This window comes from Lepisosteus platostomus, chromosome 5 (genome assembly GCF_059453375.1).
Source record: "Lepisosteus platostomus isolate fLepPlt1 chromosome 5, fLepPlt1.hap1, whole genome shotgun sequence".
Taxonomy (NCBI): Eukaryota; Metazoa; Chordata; class Actinopteri; order Semionotiformes; family Lepisosteidae; genus Lepisosteus; species Lepisosteus platostomus.
Genome location: NC_142615.1, coordinates 31985403 through 32006062, shown reverse-complemented (window position 1 = coordinate 32006062; position 20660 = coordinate 31985403). Strand labels below are relative to the sequence as shown.

The following is a 20660-nucleotide window of genomic DNA, read 5'->3' as shown; positions in this document are numbered from 1 at the left end:
CTTCCTCAACCACACCCACTCGTCAGGTATCAGGTCGTGTCCTCCCTCTACTGGAGGTCTCCAAGCATCCAGCACCTGTTCACCAGCCCCGTGCACCACTTCAATTAACAACCTACAATACTACAATAGAGAATTAACAAATTCAACAATCCATTAGCCAAATTCATCCATCCAGGAAGTTTCGTTGATTGGCCTGTGATGATATCAAACAGGCTCTATTACACAGTTCTGTTTGATCCAGCCCGCATCCCATGGTGTTCCTTCAGTCTGATGTCTAGTTAATCTTTTCTGTTCCTTCATTCCACTGTCCCAGCAGACTGAGGGTGATCTCAGTCCATCTCACCCCGAATAATCCAGCCACAGCCTGTCCCTTGATCATAATAAATGCGGTAGGGCAGTGCCCACCAAGGGCTTATCTCCATCATCAAGTGTTTGGTAGACACAGAGGCAGTGACAGCAACTCACTGGGAAAACAGATTATAAGAGCCAAGGTTGTAAACATTTGCTACTGCATGAAAGGTTTCTCAGGAGCAGGCCTTTTGAGCTGTAGCACCTGCACCTGAACTGTAGTTGAGTTTCTTTGATAAGCATCACATTGAGATACCACATAAGTGGCTATTGCTTCAAACACGGTCCCCACCCAGGTTTGGGTAACCGGCACACCATTTGACTCACACCCAGGTGTCCGACAGAGTGCATTAGTCGAGCTACAAAGGGCATTAGGCTGTGAGGGCATGCAGAGCGTCCAGTGTGCTGGCAGCACCACACTCTTTTCTAACCATGTCCTTTTCTCTGCTTTAGAGGCCTCAGCCTGAATATCCTGTAGCTGTCCCCTTTTCACCAACAGAGGTCTCACAGGGGTCTCAGACTCCTGTTCTACCAGGACTGTGCACCTGACAGCTACATCTGCAAAGTTGTTCCTTCGAGTAACTGGAAACATTTCTTTATTATGTGATTTATACTTTACCACAGCTACTTCAGTCAGTAGCTGCAAAGCTTCTAACAGTTCAGAGACCAACCCAGCATTCTTGACTGGAGTCCCTTCCATGTTGGGGAAATCCCTATTCCTTCACTGCCATCCAAAATTGTGGCATACACCAAATGTATATATACAGTCTATAGAAATTGCTACAATTTTCCATTTAGCATATTTACAAGTTTCAATTAAATGTTTTCATTCGGTCTGCTAGTTCTACACCAGATTATTCACAGTTTATACAGCCAGGCAGGTAGCCTGCACAACACATAAACACGGCCCCTTGGCCACCGCATCAAGGGGTCCTGAATAATAATAACCCACCAGACGATGCCTATCTCCATGCTCCTCCACCAGCACAACGGCTCACAACCCATTTATTTCACTTACAGACAGATTACATACAGATGATCAGTCTGAGGGAATACAGACCAGGGCCAGTGTCTGCAAGAAAGCTTGTTTCAAAACATCAAAAACGGTTTCTGCTGCAGGGGTCAAGGCAATTTTGTCTTTAGACTGCACTACCCCCCTTAAACCAATACGTCACTGGACAAGCTCGTTCTGAGAAGGCAGTCACCCTGGCTTTATCATGTAGTTGGTTTTATACTCCTTTTTTTCCTCTTTAGATCCAATACTTGGAGTAGCCCGGCCTTATGGATTCCCTCATTAGGTAAAACAATCACAATATCACATAACTCTATTGAGTTAGTTTACATAAATGCTATTTCATGCAGTAATTCCTTATAAAATGCTGCAGTCTGGGCCTAAAATAGGTCTGGGGTGTCCCCCACCCACATCAGTAGTTGAAACTGTACATCTTTTCCCAAGCAGACTGTGACAGCTTATATTTGCTTTAAACACAACCCTTGCACCCCTTCTCCTGTAGCCTCCTGTTACCCATTAGAAAACTTTATATCACATCTTTATGCTGTTTTAGTCTAAAAACAGGACAGCTGTGCTCCTGTGTCCCCCAGTTACTGCACACTGTAAGATTATTTCACTTTAATTTCAATCCTGAGATAAATTTAGGAAAGCTACAGAGGGGCTTACTAGATTAAAACTGTTAGTTCACGCACGGCTCTCGTTTCAGCTTCTGACATGTTCTTTAATTGTGAAATCAAACCTCTTTCTTACAATTTCTCCAAAAAACACCTTTTTTTTAGTAACTGCACACCAGCTTATTAGTAGTTTTGTCTATGGGGTTTTATATCTCGGTATAACATTAAAGTCGCACAATAATTTCGACAAACTGGCGGCTCCCTTTTCTCCTCCTTGGGAGTCTTTTTACCTCCCATTTGCAGCGCTCGCACTTCTGCATGCATGCTTCGCGAGTTATTAAATCAAATCCGTCTCCGCTGTCCGTAATATCAGGAAAGCATAGTTGTACATTCTTGGCAACATCAGGTTTTAACCCACTCAAGTAAATTTGTTTTATTACTGTGGAAGTATCTTCATTCACTTCCTTCTCATCGGCAAACCCCGAGTATACTATCCATAAAGCTATAAACCTTTCTGTAAAATCTGAAACATCCTCACTTCCTTCTGCTGACATGCTGTTTAATCAGTTTTCGGTGGGTAATGCTCTTTCAAAAATCTCCACACTAATTCCCCACCCTTCTCCTAGATTCTCTCTTAAGGCGTTCTATTTCTTCTTTTGCTTTTTCTTTTTCTGCATATATAACATCGTTTTCGTTCAGCCATTGCTTTTAGCTTTTCCATCAGAGATTTTTGCGTCTCATCTATGATATTCTGTTGAATTCTCAAATATTCCTCTAAATATTGTTTATTTTTATCCAAATGTTCATACACTTTTCTACATTCCTGTTCAGCCTAAATGCCGTCTGACATATTTCTATTAAGTTTCACTTTGGATTAATCAAACTTTTTTTTCTCTTCACACCAAATCATTTTCACGTCTCCCACGCGCCCCTCGGAACCCCCCAGTCGAGACAAACTGACGAACTATCACAATTCGGGAACACGGACCAGGTTCCAAATCCTGGCTTTAAACACACAGTTGAATCGAGTTACCATTTTCGGCTGTTCTGCGAGTACAGTTCTAGTTACTACCTTCAGCCGTACTGCAGTTGTGTACCAGGATGCAACACCTGGATTGTTTCGCACGGGCAGGGCGAGACGCTATTCCTTCAGCAATCCCTTTTTTTCTACACCACCTTCACAAAACAGGCATCTAAAAACACATACACCATTAACTCATTTTTCTGTTGTACTTGCTTCAGCACCACAGCAACATGGAGAGGACAAGGGACTTTTTAGAAAAGAGGAGTCCTTACCTCTTTTTAGAAGCGGCCGCCTAACTTTTCCTCTCCATGTCCGTGTGGTTTAATTTAGATGGATACTTCTTCATCATTTGGGTCACGTATCCGCCAATCTGCCTCCTCCTTTTTAGAGGACGTTGTAAACCTTTAGGAACAATATAATCTAGCAACAAGGTTATGTCACTGTAATTAGGCTTAAGACAATCAAGAACAAGGCTTGCCTTTCTTCTAAATTCTTTACGGTCATCAGGCAATTTAGGAAAAGACTTAACTAATGCAAATAATTCACTAGGAGACCAATGTCAATGTACATATGCTGGAGTTCCTTCTGGACCTGTAAAAGTGCACATTGGCATTTCACGAACAAGTGAAAAGGCTTTGGCTCCGGACCGCTTTCTAGTTTCGGTGGAGACTTTTTCTTTTTAGAAGGCATGGCTATGACTTTAGCTGCAGCTTGCTGTTCTTTAGTTTCAAGACTAGTCTTTTTTGAAGCTTCCCATTATTTCTGTGATTCCTCTTTCCATTACATAAGTTTTCCAATTCACTTTCTTTCCTTTCTTCTCCTTCTCTTCTAAGTTTCCCCTTCTTCAGGAAACTTCTTTTTCCTAATTCAACTTTCCTCTGTCCATTCTGATTCACTTACAAAGATCCTTCATAGTTATGGGCCCCTAATTATCATTTATAAATTATGTGCAAGTTCCCTTACACCTATTACCCTAGCTTTACAGTTCATGAACATAAAACATTTTTTTTACTCTAACCCAGGCTATAATTGTTTCTCTGAATTTGTCGTACATGTACTTTTGCTGGACTGCTCGGTCCCATTTTCATCTTTGAATTTTAATTTCTCATTTTTACCGATTGGTGCCTTATCACATCAACTACTCCGCAGAGCAAAAACCACACGTCTGTGTTAAGATAAGTTCTTTATATGAGTCTCAGACTCATCAAACCCGCGTGAGAACACCCCTGTGGCTCGCTTCTCAAACTATTAATTTTTAAGGATCACTTACTGGCGTCAGACAGCTGCCAATTCTCCAGACGCGTCTCTGGAAGGATAAACAATTTATCCTTCGAGGTTCGTCCAATTTTGCTAAAATTGTCAGGGTCCGGATGGAGTTTCAGCAGTCGTTTGCATTCAGGTTTCTGATCCCGGACGAGCCCTCAAATTGTCATGGAACTATCAAGGAAGCCACAAGAGAGAGTTCTCACCTGAGTAAGGTCTTTATTTCAATATTGCAAGCCCTGCTGCCACTTCGCAAAGTGCAACCAGAGACTCAATTTGTTACAAGCAGTACAGGGTTTTTAAAAGACGCTGCGCTGTAAAAAAGCTCAGCGCTTTGTCCCTTCTAAAAGTTCCCCTTTCCCTAAGAGAAAACAGATTACATCAAAAAGCGGGAGAAGAAGCACTAGATTTGTTATTCAAAGCTAATCAGTTACTTTCAGCTAATTCTAACGACCCAGACAGCATATATTGTTTTGGTACATTGTCTTCTAAAGTAACCTAAACAGTGTACTTTGTTGATGCACTGTTTTCTAAAATTCTGCACGTACTGTAGCACAGCATTTACATCCTTGAAATATATTATCTAAAAGCACCAATATATTTTTTGCAAAGCTTTCTACATTTTAAGAATCAATTTACTTATTAGATTTCCACTTCAAGACTTGTTCGGCTGGCGTTCTGGGAGTTGCGTTTTTCAGAATTGTATTGAGATCGTTTTCCACAGAGCTCAGATGTCAAAGCACAGCAGCAGCTCTCCACAGCGATCCTCTATAGCGCCCTTTCTCCCGCAGCTCCGTCCTCATTGGAAGGAAGCAAGAGTGAAAGGCTGAAGTGAAATACAGATGCAGCCATTCAAAATGAGCGTTAAAAACCCCCGGTTAAGTAACCAACCCGCAGGGCACCGTAGGGCACCGCGGTAAGTGATTGGCTGGCCAAAATGACCGACAGGGGCACTCGTGGTGCATTGGTTGGTAGTGAAAAGATTTAATCATTTAATGTCTTTACTTTGCACGTTTCAATCCGCTTAGTTTTGAATATTTATATGGAATTTTACCACTAAAGGGAAATTTTAGTAGCTGAGCATAAAAAGAAGAGGAGCATAACGCATCTGAAGGTCATAAACGATATTAATTTAGGAACATAAACATTACTGTATGTACATAAACTGTACTGTGTATGGCTGGTCTTGATAGTTTAAAGAAAAAATACACACCAGTCTTCCATTTCTCCCTAAACATTTTAAGCATGAAAGTTTTATGAAACGGTACCCAAATATGTGATTGCTGTATAGAATGAATTTTAATTTTTAAAAATTATTTAACACGAAAATTAAGCTGTTTACATCTTCCGCCTGAGAACAGTCTCAGAAACTACCCAACGCAGAAACACAGCCACTAACTAGCAAAGAGAGGACATTAGCTAGCCAATATGATAAAGAAATAAATGATTATTTTGTTTATTTCTTTTGCACATTTATTTGAACATTTCCATCGATTGTACAAGCTCTTGGAAACTGTCCAATCCCTAGTTCATCAAGCATTTACCAGTCTGGCGCCTGTCTGTGTCTTCTAGGATATAATGCCAGCGAACTCTTGTTTTTATGTCCACTATAACTACGCTGGGCAAACGTTCCAAGGTCAAATTCTTCCAGCACGGGGTACCTTTAAAGCGGAGATGACGGCACCGAAATTTTTTGGCGCGCCTTCTCTTTAAAGCCCTGGCCAAATATGAAGACAGTATGTACAGTTATAATTCAAACAGAATTAAAAACTACACATCCCAGTTACCATGGTGGTGCTTGTGATCATTGTGTTAAACCAACAAAACAGGGCGAAAAATCAGTCACATGACTTTGGGGCAGAGTTTGGAAAGCTTAACCTATCAGCAACAAAGCGAAATTTACACGATAGGCTACCTCAAACTGTCAGTTACACGACTGTGTATGTCGCTTAAGCCACTCCTATTTGGCATTTTAGTTATGGAGGCGAGAAGACGCCCCCCCCCCCCCTCTCTCTGGGTGTCTGATTTGCCGCCATCTTTAACTGTTCGGTGTCCGAATCGGAGTAGCTACGCGTACGAAATAAAGTTAATCCCAACTACAAAACATATATTTTTGTGGTAAGAGGGCGCAAAACATCAGTATTTACTGCTATTAATTACTGTACGATTTATAGTTGAAATCTGAGCCTAGATATAAAGTTAGATATAAAGTTAAAATCTCGACAAAGCAATGTAGGAAATACAGAGAAAATAAATCCTTTCTGACATCTAAAATCAGTTTCGATCAAGGTCTCTAAAACGAACAAGAAAAAGAGGTATTTCGGAGGGCAATTACGCTGTGTTTATATAGAATAACTGATTTCTATATAATCTAATTTCTTGTTCGTTTAAAACAGTGAAATGTCAGCTGCAAAAGATCGCACCAGAAACAGCACTCTCTCTGCCTGTCATAGACGTTCAGGAAAGGCTGAATGAAGTCATGTCAAGTACAATAATTCGGTGATCAATAATAACAGTTGTAGGACAGTATATAAGGAGGATAAGGATTTTGAAGTTGACTCGAAATCTGAAAGGTAACCAGTGCAAGGACTTGAAAACAGGTATAATGCATCCCTGATAGGATTCTTGCTGTCATATTCTGAACATATTGAAGATTGCTCGGTGTGGATTTAATTTCCCCAGTGAACAGGATGTGCATTTATTAATTCTAGAAAAAAAGCCTTCTTGATTTCTCTAGTTCTTAGTTTCTCTAGTTTCCTTTAAAATAAACTATTATTCCACAATGCAGAGTATTACATGGCCAGTATTTACACATGATATTTGTGATTTAAAGAAATTAACACAAGCAGCTTTTGGAGATTTAAGTGTTGGCTGAGTTATTGCAGGATAAAAGACTAGATATGTTGGCAAGAAGAAGATAATTTGGGGAAAGCTGAGGAATACACTTATAACAAGAACACTTCCTAATGGGGTTAGGCATACTTTTGATGAAGATGATGAAGTTAACAGACTATATGTTTACATAGATACTGAAATAAGGATTGTATTTTAGATTATGTGTAGTTGCTGGCATTGAACTGTGTGTTGGATGCACATGAATTGAAGGAATGGGCAAACATACCTGATGCGGATCCACAGAGCCAGCATATTAAGATGTTTATAATTTGAGGCAATTTGTTTAAATAACTAGGTATGGATACTGATGTGCAAGAGAGGTGGAAAGGCTGTTTCCTTAAGCCAGCACTATAAGATATTTTATTCTCAGTGAGATGCTGCCATTTCATAGTGGGTTTCTAACACTGTGTATAGTTCCATCCACACAGTGCCTTTACTTCCATCCATTTCTAATCTCTTTATCCAGTACAGAGGATTTGGAGCCTATCCCAGTAAGCAACGGACACAAGGCAGAATACACCCTGGACAAAGCGCCAGTCCATCACAGGACAGACAGACACAAACACACACACACCAGGGCCAGTTTTCCCATAAACCAATTAACTTACCAGTATGTTTTGGAGTGCGAGAGGGAGTCATATCACACATATGGAGAAAAACCATGTAACCCAGAGAGAACATGTAAACCCCACACACACAGGAATACATTTTATTATTCATTAACAGTTAACATTGTTAGCAAAATATTTTTAATTATATTTAACCCTATTTTTTCTTTAGTTTTGTATTTAACTTATTATATGATAGTCAGACTTAATGTATATTTGAACAATGAAAATATATTTTTACAAGATGCAGGGGAAAGTGCAACAGCTTATTACAGTGCTAAATTTAATATTATTGATTGCTAATAGTTTATGCTAACACCTAACTTTCTTAATTAGATGTATTTAAAACAGTGAACTAAATGTAACATACTATTCAGAAATACAATCGAAAATAGTTTTGTGGTGTTTGTATGGATGAAACGTTTCTAAAATGTATAACGTAACAAAATTAAAGACGATTAAAATCTGTAATCTTTCCAGTTGTAATGTCATTAGACAGAACAACACGTTTCTGGTTTGACTAAGGATGGTATCAAAAAGTAGTCTAAGTGGTGAGAAAGCTGTGCTTAATGATAATTAAGGGACTTAAAAGTAAAAAGAGATGCTTCATATTGCTTAATTAATTTTAAAAACTAAGTTATAAATGCAGACGCAATTGCTGCCATAAGCGCTCCAGGCAGCAGAATGTTCATTCTGTACTGCTGAGCTCCGTGCCTCCTCCCTCTCTGTAAAATCCTGGGTTCGGTAAAATGTTTCAGGCATTGATGTGAAGGACAACAGAGCTTTCACTGGCCAATTATCATTATTATCATTATAATCATTATTATTAATAATGATATTAATTTAAGGGTCTAAATATCTAAACATATGTATCTGTATAGCAGGTAGTATCACTGTATTCCACTTTCTTTGTAAACACAGAAAAACAGATTCACAACGCAAAGCTGTATCGCTTTGTAAAAAACCCGGTTTGTAATGAGCTGCTGAGCTAAGAATAGGAATGTTCCTGCTGGCAGAGGGGGTGGAAAGTGCCTGCGGTCATTTAATTAGTATTGCAATTCGCACTGATTCCATATCTTCGCAAGGGACTTAAGAATATTCGTGCCTGGTCAAAAAATGGCATTAAGCACTTAAAATAATATGGTTAATAATAGTAAACTGTAACATGCTGTAACAAGATCGGCTAAACTGCGAAGAAAATGCTTTCAGAGAAAATGTTTCAGGTGTGAAGAACATAGATCTCCAATGCAATTTCAACCAAACCTGTTCCCACACACCCTGCCCCCACTACCATTGGAATATACACAAAGCACTGAAATCTTTCGAGCTAATGATCAGGTGACCCAAGAGAGAGCGAGAGAAACACCAAGGGGTGTAGAACCAGGGAACTATTTACATGGAAAACGGGCGATCTCCCCAGACTGTCCGCCCGTTTCACTGTTACCTGGATACCTCTTTATTTAGAACTTGCGTGTTCTCTCTTCTCTTTTAAGCATGTGTACAATGTGTAATACAATTACAATGTGTAATTACAATGCTGTAATACAATTTGAATAGTATGGGGGGGGAGGTGTCTTTCGCTGGAAATCTCACCTGCTTCTACTTTACGAGTACAACCCCCTCTCTGCCGGAGTGCTGGCTGTGACGAATTAAACCGGTTTCACAGGTATTTTCAAAGTAGGAAGTACAGTGTTAACTGGTAGCTGGTTCAAAACGCGATTCAAATCAATATAAATGTTTATTTTGTAACGCATAGGTCACTATTCATTGTTATTAAAAATACTTAAATTCGATCATGTTGTGATATTTAGAAATATACATTTGTTTGGTGCGAGTGAGGTTTTATTTAATCTCTGACCAAGGGAAACGTTTCATTTTTTCAAAGAAATGTTTGTTAAAAAATAAAGTCATAGTTCCATGGGATTCAATCACAGACCATGTGACATGTGAGTCAGGAAACTAACACACAGTGCCACCGGATTTGATAACACTATAAAAACGCTATAAAATAATGTGACTAGGCACAGAACAAGTTTACAGCACAGTAAAATAATAAATGCTGACCATGACTTTAGAAGCATAAATTGCCTTACACTCAATATAAACACAAGCTGTCTTAAGCCCTCTTAGCTGGTTCATACAGAAATGTAGAGATCCAGGCTCAGAACACACAGCTTCATTAGCGAATACATATGCAGGACAACTAGAGAAGACGTTTTACAGAGGATGGATTTTTAGAAACATCCCATCAGTGACATCACTGAAGTCAACTCCTAGGTACTGTAACTGTCGTGTGGATAGTTTTACAAGAATCAGACAAAGGTTTAAGCATCGCTTGTTCTAGATAAAACTGCAAAAACAAAACAACAACCCATAATGTACTTCTTTGCGGCTCTGTTTGCCCAAATCATATATTCACAATGTGAAATCTAGAAAATAATATTACGTAACCAAAATCCGCAATATGGAAACAGAACCTGTGTAATTGTTGATAAATGATGTACTCGTAACATTTTTACAAGACGAACTACAATATTTAAAAAATGACTTGTATGTACTTGATATCTCTAATCAATCCACGGCGACATTGTTAAAGCAGAGTCCCAGTAAAACGAAACTAAAACACCCTGGACATACCGTTTCGCGCTTCTTATTAGTTGCTCAAAAGTAATTTGACCATATGAAATGCATAATATAAACCTAAAAAACATATACGTGAGCAGTATTTACGTACTGTAGTATCGGTGTTAAGACATACCTCTCAAATACTGTAAATCAAGTTAAAAATATCTCAAGACCGATTCTGGTCATAATGAAACCATGTTTCGTGTATGTTTTCTTTAAAGTACCGAGACCAGCCATATACTGTATGTTTATGTTCCAAAATTAATATCGTTTATGGCCTTCACACGCGTTGCAGTATGCTCCTATTCTTTTTATGCTCAGCTATTAAGATTTCCCTTCAGTGGTAAAATTAGATATAGATAGATAGATACTTTATTGATCCCGTGAGGGAAATTGCAGTGCAACAGCAGCTTAACACACACAACACAGCCACAGTGTAACGAATTATATAATAATAGTACAATACATACAATACAATACAAGAGTTACTCACAGTCCGGACACACAGGAGGAAACTACAACAGGACAGTACACAGAAAATCGTATCACACGTATGAATATAAATATAGATGTAACCATAGATATAAATATAAATATAAATGTATTGCACAGGTCCCTGGCATATATTGCACAAAAGTGGTTGTAAACGGGAAAAAGAAAAAGAAAAAGAAAGAGAACAGATGTAGCAGTAGATGTGTATATGCGTTTAGTCCAGAAACAGGTCACTGTCGCTGTTGCCTCTGCCAAGACGCAAGGTGGATGCGTTGTACAGTCTTATGGCAGACGGCAAGAATGACCTCCTGTAGCACTCCCTGTCGCACCGTGGATGAATCAGTCTATTGCTGAACGTGCTCTTCATTCCTGTAAGCCTGTCATAGAGGGGATGGGAGAAGTTGTCCATGATGGCCTCTAGTTTGGACATCATTCTCCTCTCAGCCACTACCTCCAAGGGGTCCAGGTCAGACCCAATGACAGAGCTTGCTCTCCTGATGAGCTTGTTCAGCCTTTTGGAATCTACTGCTCTAATCCCAGAGCCCCAGCACACCACTGCGTAGAAAATGGCACTCGCTACCACCGACTGATAAAATATGTGTAGCATCTTACTACACACATTGAAGGACCTGAGCCTCCTCAAGAAGTAAAGTCGGCTCTGTCCGTTCTTATAGATGGCCTCGATGTTCTTAGACCATTCCAGTCTATCGTCGATGTGCACTCCCAGGTACTTGTACGAGTCCACCATCTCCACGCCACTCCCATGGATGTAGACAGGAGTAGGTTTGACCTTTTTCCTCCTGAAATCTACCACCAGTTCCTTTGTCTTTGTAACATTCAGTTCCAAGTGGTTCACCCCACACCACTCCACAAAGCTGCTGACCAGTCCTCTGTACTCCTCCTCCTGCTCACCCTTGATACATCCCACAATTGCAGAGTCATCTGAGAACTTTTGCAGGTGGCATGACTTTGAGTTGTACTTAAAGTCCGAAGTATAGAAGGTGAAGAGGAATCGAGAAAGAACTGTCCCTTGAGGTGCCCCTGTGTTACTCACTACCAGTTCAGACACACACAGTTCTGAAGTCTCACAGACTGTGGTCTGCCCGTCAGGGAGTCAGTGATCCACGAGGTCATGGAGGCATCGACTTGCATCTCCTCCAGCTTCCTCCTTAGAAGTAAGGGCTGGATGGTATTGAAGGCACTGGAGAAGTCGAAAAACATGATCCTTACAGTGTTGCCAGCCCTGTCCAGGTGTGAGTAGGCCCTTTGCAGCATGTAGATGATCGCATCCTCCACACCAACACTGGGCTGGTAGGCAAACTGTAGGGTGTCCAGTGATGAGCTGACCAGGGGTCTCAGGTGGGATAAGACCAGCCTCTCCAGTGTCTTCATGATGTGAGAAGTCAGTGCAACTGGTCTGTAGTCGTTGAGGACAGAGGGGCGCCCTTTCTTTGGTACCGGGACCAGGCATGATGTCTTCCAGAGCACCGGGACTCTCTCCAAGCGCAGGCTCAGGTTGAACAGTCGCTGGAGCACTCCGCTCAGCTGATCAGCACAGGCCCTCAGAACTCTGGGACAGATGTTATCTGGTCCTGTGGCCTTACCCTCGTGCAGCCTCTTCAGCTCCTTCTTCACCTGGTCAGCTGTGATGGTCAGCCTGGCCCGGGGGATGATGCTCATAGTGCTTTCAGTGCTGGAGGTGTTAATGGCGGAGGTGTTGGAGAGTGGCAGCTGCGGGGGATGGGTGGGTGAGCAGCCGTCGGGGGTTGTAGCTGTAGGCGGCCATGTTTGTGGGGGGATGGAGGAGGTGTTGGGCAGTTGCAGCTGTGAAGGGTTAGGGAGCGTGTGGCTGTGGGGGGATGGGTGTTGCACCACAGAGGACCCAGAATCAAACCTGTTAAAGAACTGGTTCAACTTGTTGGCCATCTCCAGGTTCCCTTCTGTTGCAACCCCAGCCTGTTTGAAGCCAGTGATCTCTTTCATGCTGCTCCATACATCTCTCACCCTATTCCTTTGCAGCTTGTCCTCTACCTTCCTCCTGTAGGCGTCCTTGCTCTCTCTTAACTTCTGCTTTAGCTCCCTCTGTACACGCTTGACCTCTTCCTTATCTCCCCTCCTAAAGGCTCTCTTCTTGTCATTCAGAAGAGCCTTCAGGTTGCTGGTGATCCAGGGTTTGTTATTTGAAAAGCAGTGTACGTCTTTGGTGGGGATGGTGTTGTCTACACAGAAGTTAATATAGTCAGTGACACAGTCCACCATGCTGTCTATGTCGTCCCCATGTGGTTCGCACAGCACATCCCAGTTGGTGGCCTCCAAAGCACCACGTAGATCCTCCATAGCCTCCTGAGACCATCTCCTCACAGTCCTCATGGTCACAGGTTGGCGCTTGACAATAGGCTTGTATAGTGGTGTAAGCAAGACAAGGTTGTGATCTGATCTGCCAAGGGGGGGAAGGGCTGTGGAACTATATGCATCCTTAGCATTGGCATATAATAAGTCCAGTGTTTTGTTTTCCCTGGTCGGGCACTTAACAAACTGGTGAAGAGTAGGCAGAGTGGTGGAAATAGATACGTGGTTAAAGTCCCCTGAAATAGCTATAAAAGCGCTTGGGTGCTTTGTTTGTAGCCTGGCTGTGACTGTGTTTATGACGTCACACGCTACCTCTGCATTTGCCGTAGGTGGAATGTAAACAACAACAAAGATGGCGCATGTAAACTCCCGCGGCAGATAGTACGGACGCAGTCCTACGGCTACCAGTTCGATGTCCGGGTTACAGACACACTCCTTAACATGAATAGGTCCAGGACTACACCATCTGTTGTTTACAAGCACCGCGAGCCCCCCTCCTTTCCTCTTACCGCTCTCGGTGTTTCTGTCCGCCCGCACCGTCTGAAAGCCGCCGATGGTAACGTTCGAGTCCGGAATAAGTTCCTCCAGCCACGTCTCGGTGAAACACATGATACTGCATTCACGATACTCCCTCTGGCAATCACCAATGCTCCCAGTTCGTCCATCTTGTTCACTAAGGACCGCACATTTCCCATGATGATCGAAGGAAGGTAGGGTTTAAATCTCCTTCTCTTCGCCTTTCGCGTCGCACCAGCCCTACAGCCTCGGCTTCTCCTCCTCAGCTCCTCCGGCACCGATGGCTTCTCTCCAGTGAGTAGAGCCGGACGCGCTAGCGCGATCAGCTGGTCCCGCGTGTAGACAATGCCTCTGTGGCTATCGGCATTGCAACTCGATAGCCACAGAGGTCCGAGTATCAGAAAAAACAAGAAAAAGTTTCTCAGCTTCCTAGTATCCATCATGTTGTGATCGCCAATCTAGTTGCCGGCAAAGGTATGAAGAAAAAACACTAACACACTAGCATTAACTAACTGAAAGAAACAAAAAGACAACAAAAAGACACAGAGCTGCTGTAGCAGGCTGCCACTAACATGGCGCCATCTTGATCATCTTGATCATTGAATATGAATATTCAATACTTAAACGGGCACAGTTAAGACATTATATATACATATACATACTGTATACAGTACAGTTTTCATACAGTAATATGTTTATGTTCCTAAATCAATCTCTTTTATGAGCATGTGAAAGGCATGGTGAATCGATTCTCAAAAATTACTGTACTTTGCATGATTGGAAACAAATGCGTGATTGCGAAATGCTGTGGTGTTACTTTTACAAATGAAAAACGGTCAATGAAAAAAAGAATGTTGACCAGGGCAATACTTTGAGTTTACACTTACAGCTTGTCCAAGGTCATTCATTATTAATACTATTAGTAATATCTTCGTTAAAGACTTTGATGGCCACAGCTCAAACATGAGAGGTTGAGCTTTATTAGCTCCACCTTGCCGAAATTCCGGATACTATTATTTTGCTTGTCATATTATAGGAGAATTTACGGTAACTAGCGGTATTTACCGGTAACTCGCAGTATTTACCCGTAACTTGCGGTAGACTGCGTACAGCGTACCGGAAAATAATGCGGTATCGCCCACGCATTTTGAATGGCTGCATCTGTATGTCCCCCAGCTCTGAGCCCATTGGGCCTGCTGGTGTGACCAGAGCTGCAGCGTCGCCATGCTGGTGGGGGTCAGTTCGGCTTTTCTGTTGGAATGAACAGGGGGGTTACATGATGGTGCTGTCTGTGGTCTGGCTGTCCTGCTGGTCTGGATGAGGGGTGCGTAGTGTGGTGCAGGTTCTTGTCCCATCCTGCTCTTGGTCCAGGTTGGAGGGTTGCACCGATTCTGAGTCTTGTTAGCTGATATGGATGGGTTTGGGGGTGTTGATACCAGAGTGGTCCGGGGGGGGTGCAGGTGTCTCGGGGGCATTCTTGTTTTTCTGTGAGTTCAGGTTGATTCTGTTGGTTTTGTCACGAATCTCCCTCATGCAGGCAAGCGCTCCGGCATTCCTACGAGCTCTCCCTGTACCAAACGTGCACGTGTCAATCAGTCATTGCCTTACTACGACTTCTCCCCTGGACCTCGACCCCGCTTTTCCGACTACCGCTTTAGCCACTCGATTTTGTACCTTCGCCTGTTTTACGCTTTCTCGGATCCTGACCCCAGCCTGTCTCTTCGTTTACGCCTCTGCCTTCTGAATCCACACCGACGCAACTTCTACGCCTTCCCGGACTCCGACCCCTGCCAGTCCCTCGACTACGCCTTCGCCTGTCGATTCTGTGCCTACGCCTGTGCTACGTGTGGAAGACCGAGTCAAAAGGTCTGGACAGTGACTATGCGTGGGAAAGGTTTTCTGTTCGCACCTAAGACCACTGTCTTAGGTGCAAACTAAAGCCTGTGATTCCTCACACCCATTCAACCAGAGAAAATTGAAACAAATTTTAGGATGCCAAATGGCACCCCCCTGTCCTGTTTGTTTGACTTCTGACACTGCCCCTTTCCCTGTATGTTCGTTTGATATGTTAAAGTATTGCCTACTTTTAATGTATAAAAAAGGAAAGTATAACTTCAGTCTAGTGAGCATGTCTTGAGTGCTAGGGGAAACCCTTTCTCTGTGATATGCTCCCCTTCAGCTGATTGTATTAAAGATCTCTGTTGACAATCTCCCAACCTGAGTGAAGACTGAGTTTTCTTCTAAATACGCCTTCCCGGACTCGGACCCCTGCCTGTTTACTCCGACTACGCCTGCGTCTCGCGCCAACCCTACCAAGGGCACCGCATTGGATCCCTATCCTCAGCAGTCAGCCCCTACGTGACAGGTTCTGAGTGTCTTGGTTACATCCGTTTGTGTGTATAGATGAAAAAGCTATTGAAGAGCACCCCGACACCCCCCACCCATCTCGGTGGAAGTTGCCATGTTCAAAAAATCCTAAAAAGATAATTAAAGTTTCACACAACAAAGCATGACTGTGAAAGGTCAGGAGGCCTGCCTAATGGTGGTGCTGGCCCCACTAGCACCTCTTCCAGCAGCAACCTTAGTTTTTCCCAGGAGGTCTCCCATCCAGGTACTGACCAGGCTCACACCTGCTTCAGTACTGAAGGCTGCTGATTATGGCCAGCAGCCATATCACCCTGCAACTCACAACTGGCAACCCACTGAAGCTAAGCAGGTATGAGCCTGGTCAGTACCTGGATGGGAGACCTCCTGGGAAAAACTAAGGTTCCTGTGGGAAGAGGTGCTAGTGGGGCCAGCAGGGGGCGCTCACCCTGCAGTCCATGTGGGTCCTAATGCCCCAGTATAGTGACGGGGACACTATACTGTAAACAGGCGCCTTCCTTCGAATGAGATGTAAAACTGAGGTCCTGACTCTCTGTGGTCATTACAAATCCCATGGCGTTTCTTGAAAAGAGTAGGGGTGTAACCCCGGCTTCCTGGCCAAATTTCCCCATTGGCCCTTACCAATCATGGCCTCCTAATAATCCCCCTCTTTGAATTGGCTAAATTTCTCTTCTCTCCTCCTCACTGATAGTGGTGAGTGTTCTGGTGCACTATGGCTGCCGTCGCATCATCCAGGTGGATGCTGCACATTGGTGGTGGTAGAGGGGAGTCCCCATTACCTGTAAAGCGCTTTGAGTGGAGTGTCCAGAAAAGTGCTATATAAGTGTAAGCAATTATTATTATTATTATTAATGAGCACAACACTTGATAACAGTAAAAAAATCATTAAAAAATAAAGAAATGTTCCACAACTCAAAGCAAGGTTGTATAAGGTTAGGGGAGCTGTCTGATGTGTAAAACACCTGGTTGCAGCACTGTGGCTGTTGTGCTTGAAGAGCTATTGACTCGTGAATACCACCCTCCTATCACCATGTACCGCCTGTCTAATGGTGCCATATTGAAAACATCTTAAAAAAATAAAGAAAAGGGACACAGCCACAGCAAGATTGTATAAGGTTAGGGGGCCTGTCTGGTGTGTAAAACACCTGGTTGCAGCACTGTGGATGTTGTGCTTGAAGAGCTATTGACTCGTGAATACCACCCCCCTATCCCCATGTACCTGCTGTCTAATGGTGCCATATTGAAAAAATAATTACAAAATAAATAAAGGGGCTGCAGCCACAGCAAGGTTGTATGAGGTTAGGGGGCCTGTCTGGTGTGTAAAACATATGGTTTCAGCAGTGTGGCTGTTGTATTTGAATTGCTATTGTAGCGGCAATGCTTGTTAATAAGACAGAATTAAGCGTTGGTATGCTGTCCTAAAGGAGGCCCCATCTCACCCTCCATCTCTGTGGTGCAGCCACAGAGAAAGTATTCATGCAGGCTGATTTAAGATGTTTTCTTTTGATAAGGAACAAGCTCCCAGACGGGGATGCACTTAGCTAAGCCTGGCTATCATGATCAATGGTCATCCATTGGCGCCTATCAGTCTAGGGAGTGCCGAATGGACATCTGGACTGCATTCCTAAGTGTCAAGAGTAAGTGAATTATATCTCATCTTGACCAACCAATCAGGGACTGGCAGGGCGTGGTAATACCATGTGGGTCTCCAATGCCCGCCAAACTCTCAACCAATCAGCACACATCTGGGTCTTGGTCAAAAAGGGAGCGCAAGCTCAGATCGGGGCTCTCCTTGGCCATTTTCGCGCATCCTCAGAGACAATCACGTGACAACTGCTGTTGTCTGCAAAAGGACTTGGACTTTGTTCTAAGCGCGAGGCCGAGGATCCCGTACGTACTCAGAATTCTACCAACGTGAATGCTCCGCTTGATCAACGGCAGCCTACAGTTGGACCCTCGTCGACAACCCGAATAGCTTATTCAGAAGCAGCGCTGGACCGGGAACGAACCAGCTTCTTCCCGGGCAAAAGAGTGACTTGTGAGGACTCGCGGTCACACTCTGTGCATAGAGACTTTCTACTAGCCAGCCGGACTCCTGGTAGACCCCCTTGGAGCAACAACTGCCCTGCGCGCCGCAGTCAGATTCCTCCGCCCATCCTACTCCGAGCTGCACCTTGACTGGTTGGCCGGTAGCCAGAGGACGCCGACACAACGCCCATTTGACAACCGCTGCAACAGAGGCTGCAACAGAGCCTGTCAGCTGGTTTGGTGTTCATGCCGGGAGATTCCAAATCCATACACAGTGGATAAGTAAACCCCATGTTCTACATTGTGTCTCAAGAATTCAATTGTACCTTAACACAAGTTGTTATCAATTTAATTCATGAGTAATGTATTTACTTCCGAGTTTAGAGTAACAGTGGGTAATAACACTGGTTAGCGATTTGGTAACCAAACGATATATATTGACATATATTCTCTGTTGTGTATCTCTTTGTGTTTGCATCTCTTCGAGATTATATACCTTGTATATTGATAACCCTCACAGTAAGGTCTGCCGCTCGTATCCAGGCAGACTAGTATATCTTTGGTGCACAATTTATATTAATAAATGTATCTCGTGTATTGAACCCGTGTGTGTGCGTTGTTAGTTGTTCTGATGATTGATTTTCTAAAAGCTACAACGAACAACCTCGTGATTACTGTTACAATTAATAATTGTAAACCCATCAAACCACTACACTATTGAGCCATGAAGAAGACCCACCTGTCCCAGTGTATTACTTGTAGTGTTACTTTCAGAAAATCATAAAAAAATAAAGAAAGAGGCCACAGCCACAGCAAGGTTGTATGAGTTAGGGGCCCTGTCTGGTGTGTAAAACATATGGTTTCAGCAGTGTGGCTGTTGTATTTGAATTACTATTGAGCCATGAAAAAGACCCACCTATCCCAGTGTATACCTGTAGTGTTATCTACAGAAAATCATAAAAAATAAAGGTTCCACAACCCAAAACAAAGCTGGGAAGTCAGAAGACCTGCTTAGTGTGCAAAACACTTACTTGCAGCATTGTGGGTGCTGTGATTTAAATGCTATTGGTTTGTGAACAGAATACCCCTATCCCAGTGCATTGTGCCATATTAAATAAAAGCACAAGAAAAAGAGATTCAGAACACAAAGCTGTGTCAGTGTTCTGTGTAAAAAATCGGTTTGAACATCATGGGAGCTGTTTTTAATAAGCTGCTGAGTAAAGAATATTTTAATCTTCCTGCTGTCAGTAGTATTGTCAATATAGTTGACCCTTACCTGAATGAAAACAGGGCGTAAAGGAAGGGTTTCAGAAATCAAACAAAGCTTTATTTCTGTGCTTACAGTCTGGGTAATTGGAGACTGCACTGTTCTGCTTCCTATGGTCATATACAGGTTATTCGCACAAAGCCGTATTGAACAGTATTTCTCGCGTTGTGAACGTCTGTACACAGCGGTCCTCCGGGTTCCAGTAAGTGCGTAATTATGCATCGATGAAAAACCGGAGGTTTAAAAAAAGATAATTAGCCCACTGATAGTTTGATGTAGAGGCTGTGGAAATATCCACAAGTCTTGGTCTTTAAAATGCATTTGGTTTGACGGCGTTCTGTGCTTCCATTGGGAAGATATGGACAAAAGAATATTCGTGCTCGGTCAAAAAAATGTCATAAAAAACGAAAAAGTAAAGGCTGAGAAAGCATTCACAATGTATTTTATACACAAAGGAAGTATTCTCGCAACTCTAAGAGGTTTCGTGGTTTCTTTTTTTTTAATTGTTGAATCATATTTAAATGTTAAACAACTGAAAAGCATATCGTTGTAGACCAGGATGGCCGAGTGGTTAAGGTGTTGGACTTGAGATCCAATGGACAAATGTCCACATGGGTTCAATCCCCACTCCTGGTAGTGTTGTAATAAGTTTTAAGTGACAGAACACTTTGATGATTTACACTCTATTTAAATATGAATTTGCTAAATTTCAGTTCAGTTTTCTTCACTCCCACTCCCTGGCATAACTGAGCTCTCACTATCGCATACTGAAGGCTTTACATGCATTAGCTGTGATACAGCTCCCAATAAAGAAAGAATCAAACAGTTTGTTCTATTTCTCATGGTGATCCTCTTCTTGGTCCAAATGAAATGGATCATTTAATATGATGCCTCGAGAAAAAAAAATGAGTGAATTTCCGCCTGTAATGAATGATGCCCCATCAAACATTTTGTAACATCCCTGGAAGGTTATACAGTAGAATCCTGGTTTGTGGCTTAAATTCAAGGTAAACAAGACTAAGGAAACGAGTTGGAAACTTGATGTCGAACTGGAATTTAAGTACCCGGAATGTTTCACTACATTGGGCAATATGTGCCAGAGAGGAGCACTTTAAATCCCTTTGATAGCTCAGTTGGTAGCGCAGCTGACTGTATTAGAAACAGTTAGGAATCCTTAAGTCGCTGTTTCGACTCCAGCTCGAAGGAAGGTGCTTTTGTGAACTTTAATCAAATA

General features: G+C 42.6%; 1 protein-coding gene and 1 non-coding gene across 2 annotated transcripts in view; one reads left to right on the top strand and one right to left on the bottom strand.

Moving 5' to 3' along the window:
* Positions 1-20660, bottom strand: part of LOC148665564 (antigen WC1.1-like) — a 589159-nt gene that overhangs the window by 285546 nt on the left and 282953 nt on the right. The window lies entirely within an intron of this gene.
* On the top strand, positions 19980-20062 carry trnas-uga (transfer RNA serine (anticodon UGA)). The gene has a single exon. It is a non-coding gene; the product is annotated as a tRNA-Ser (tRNA).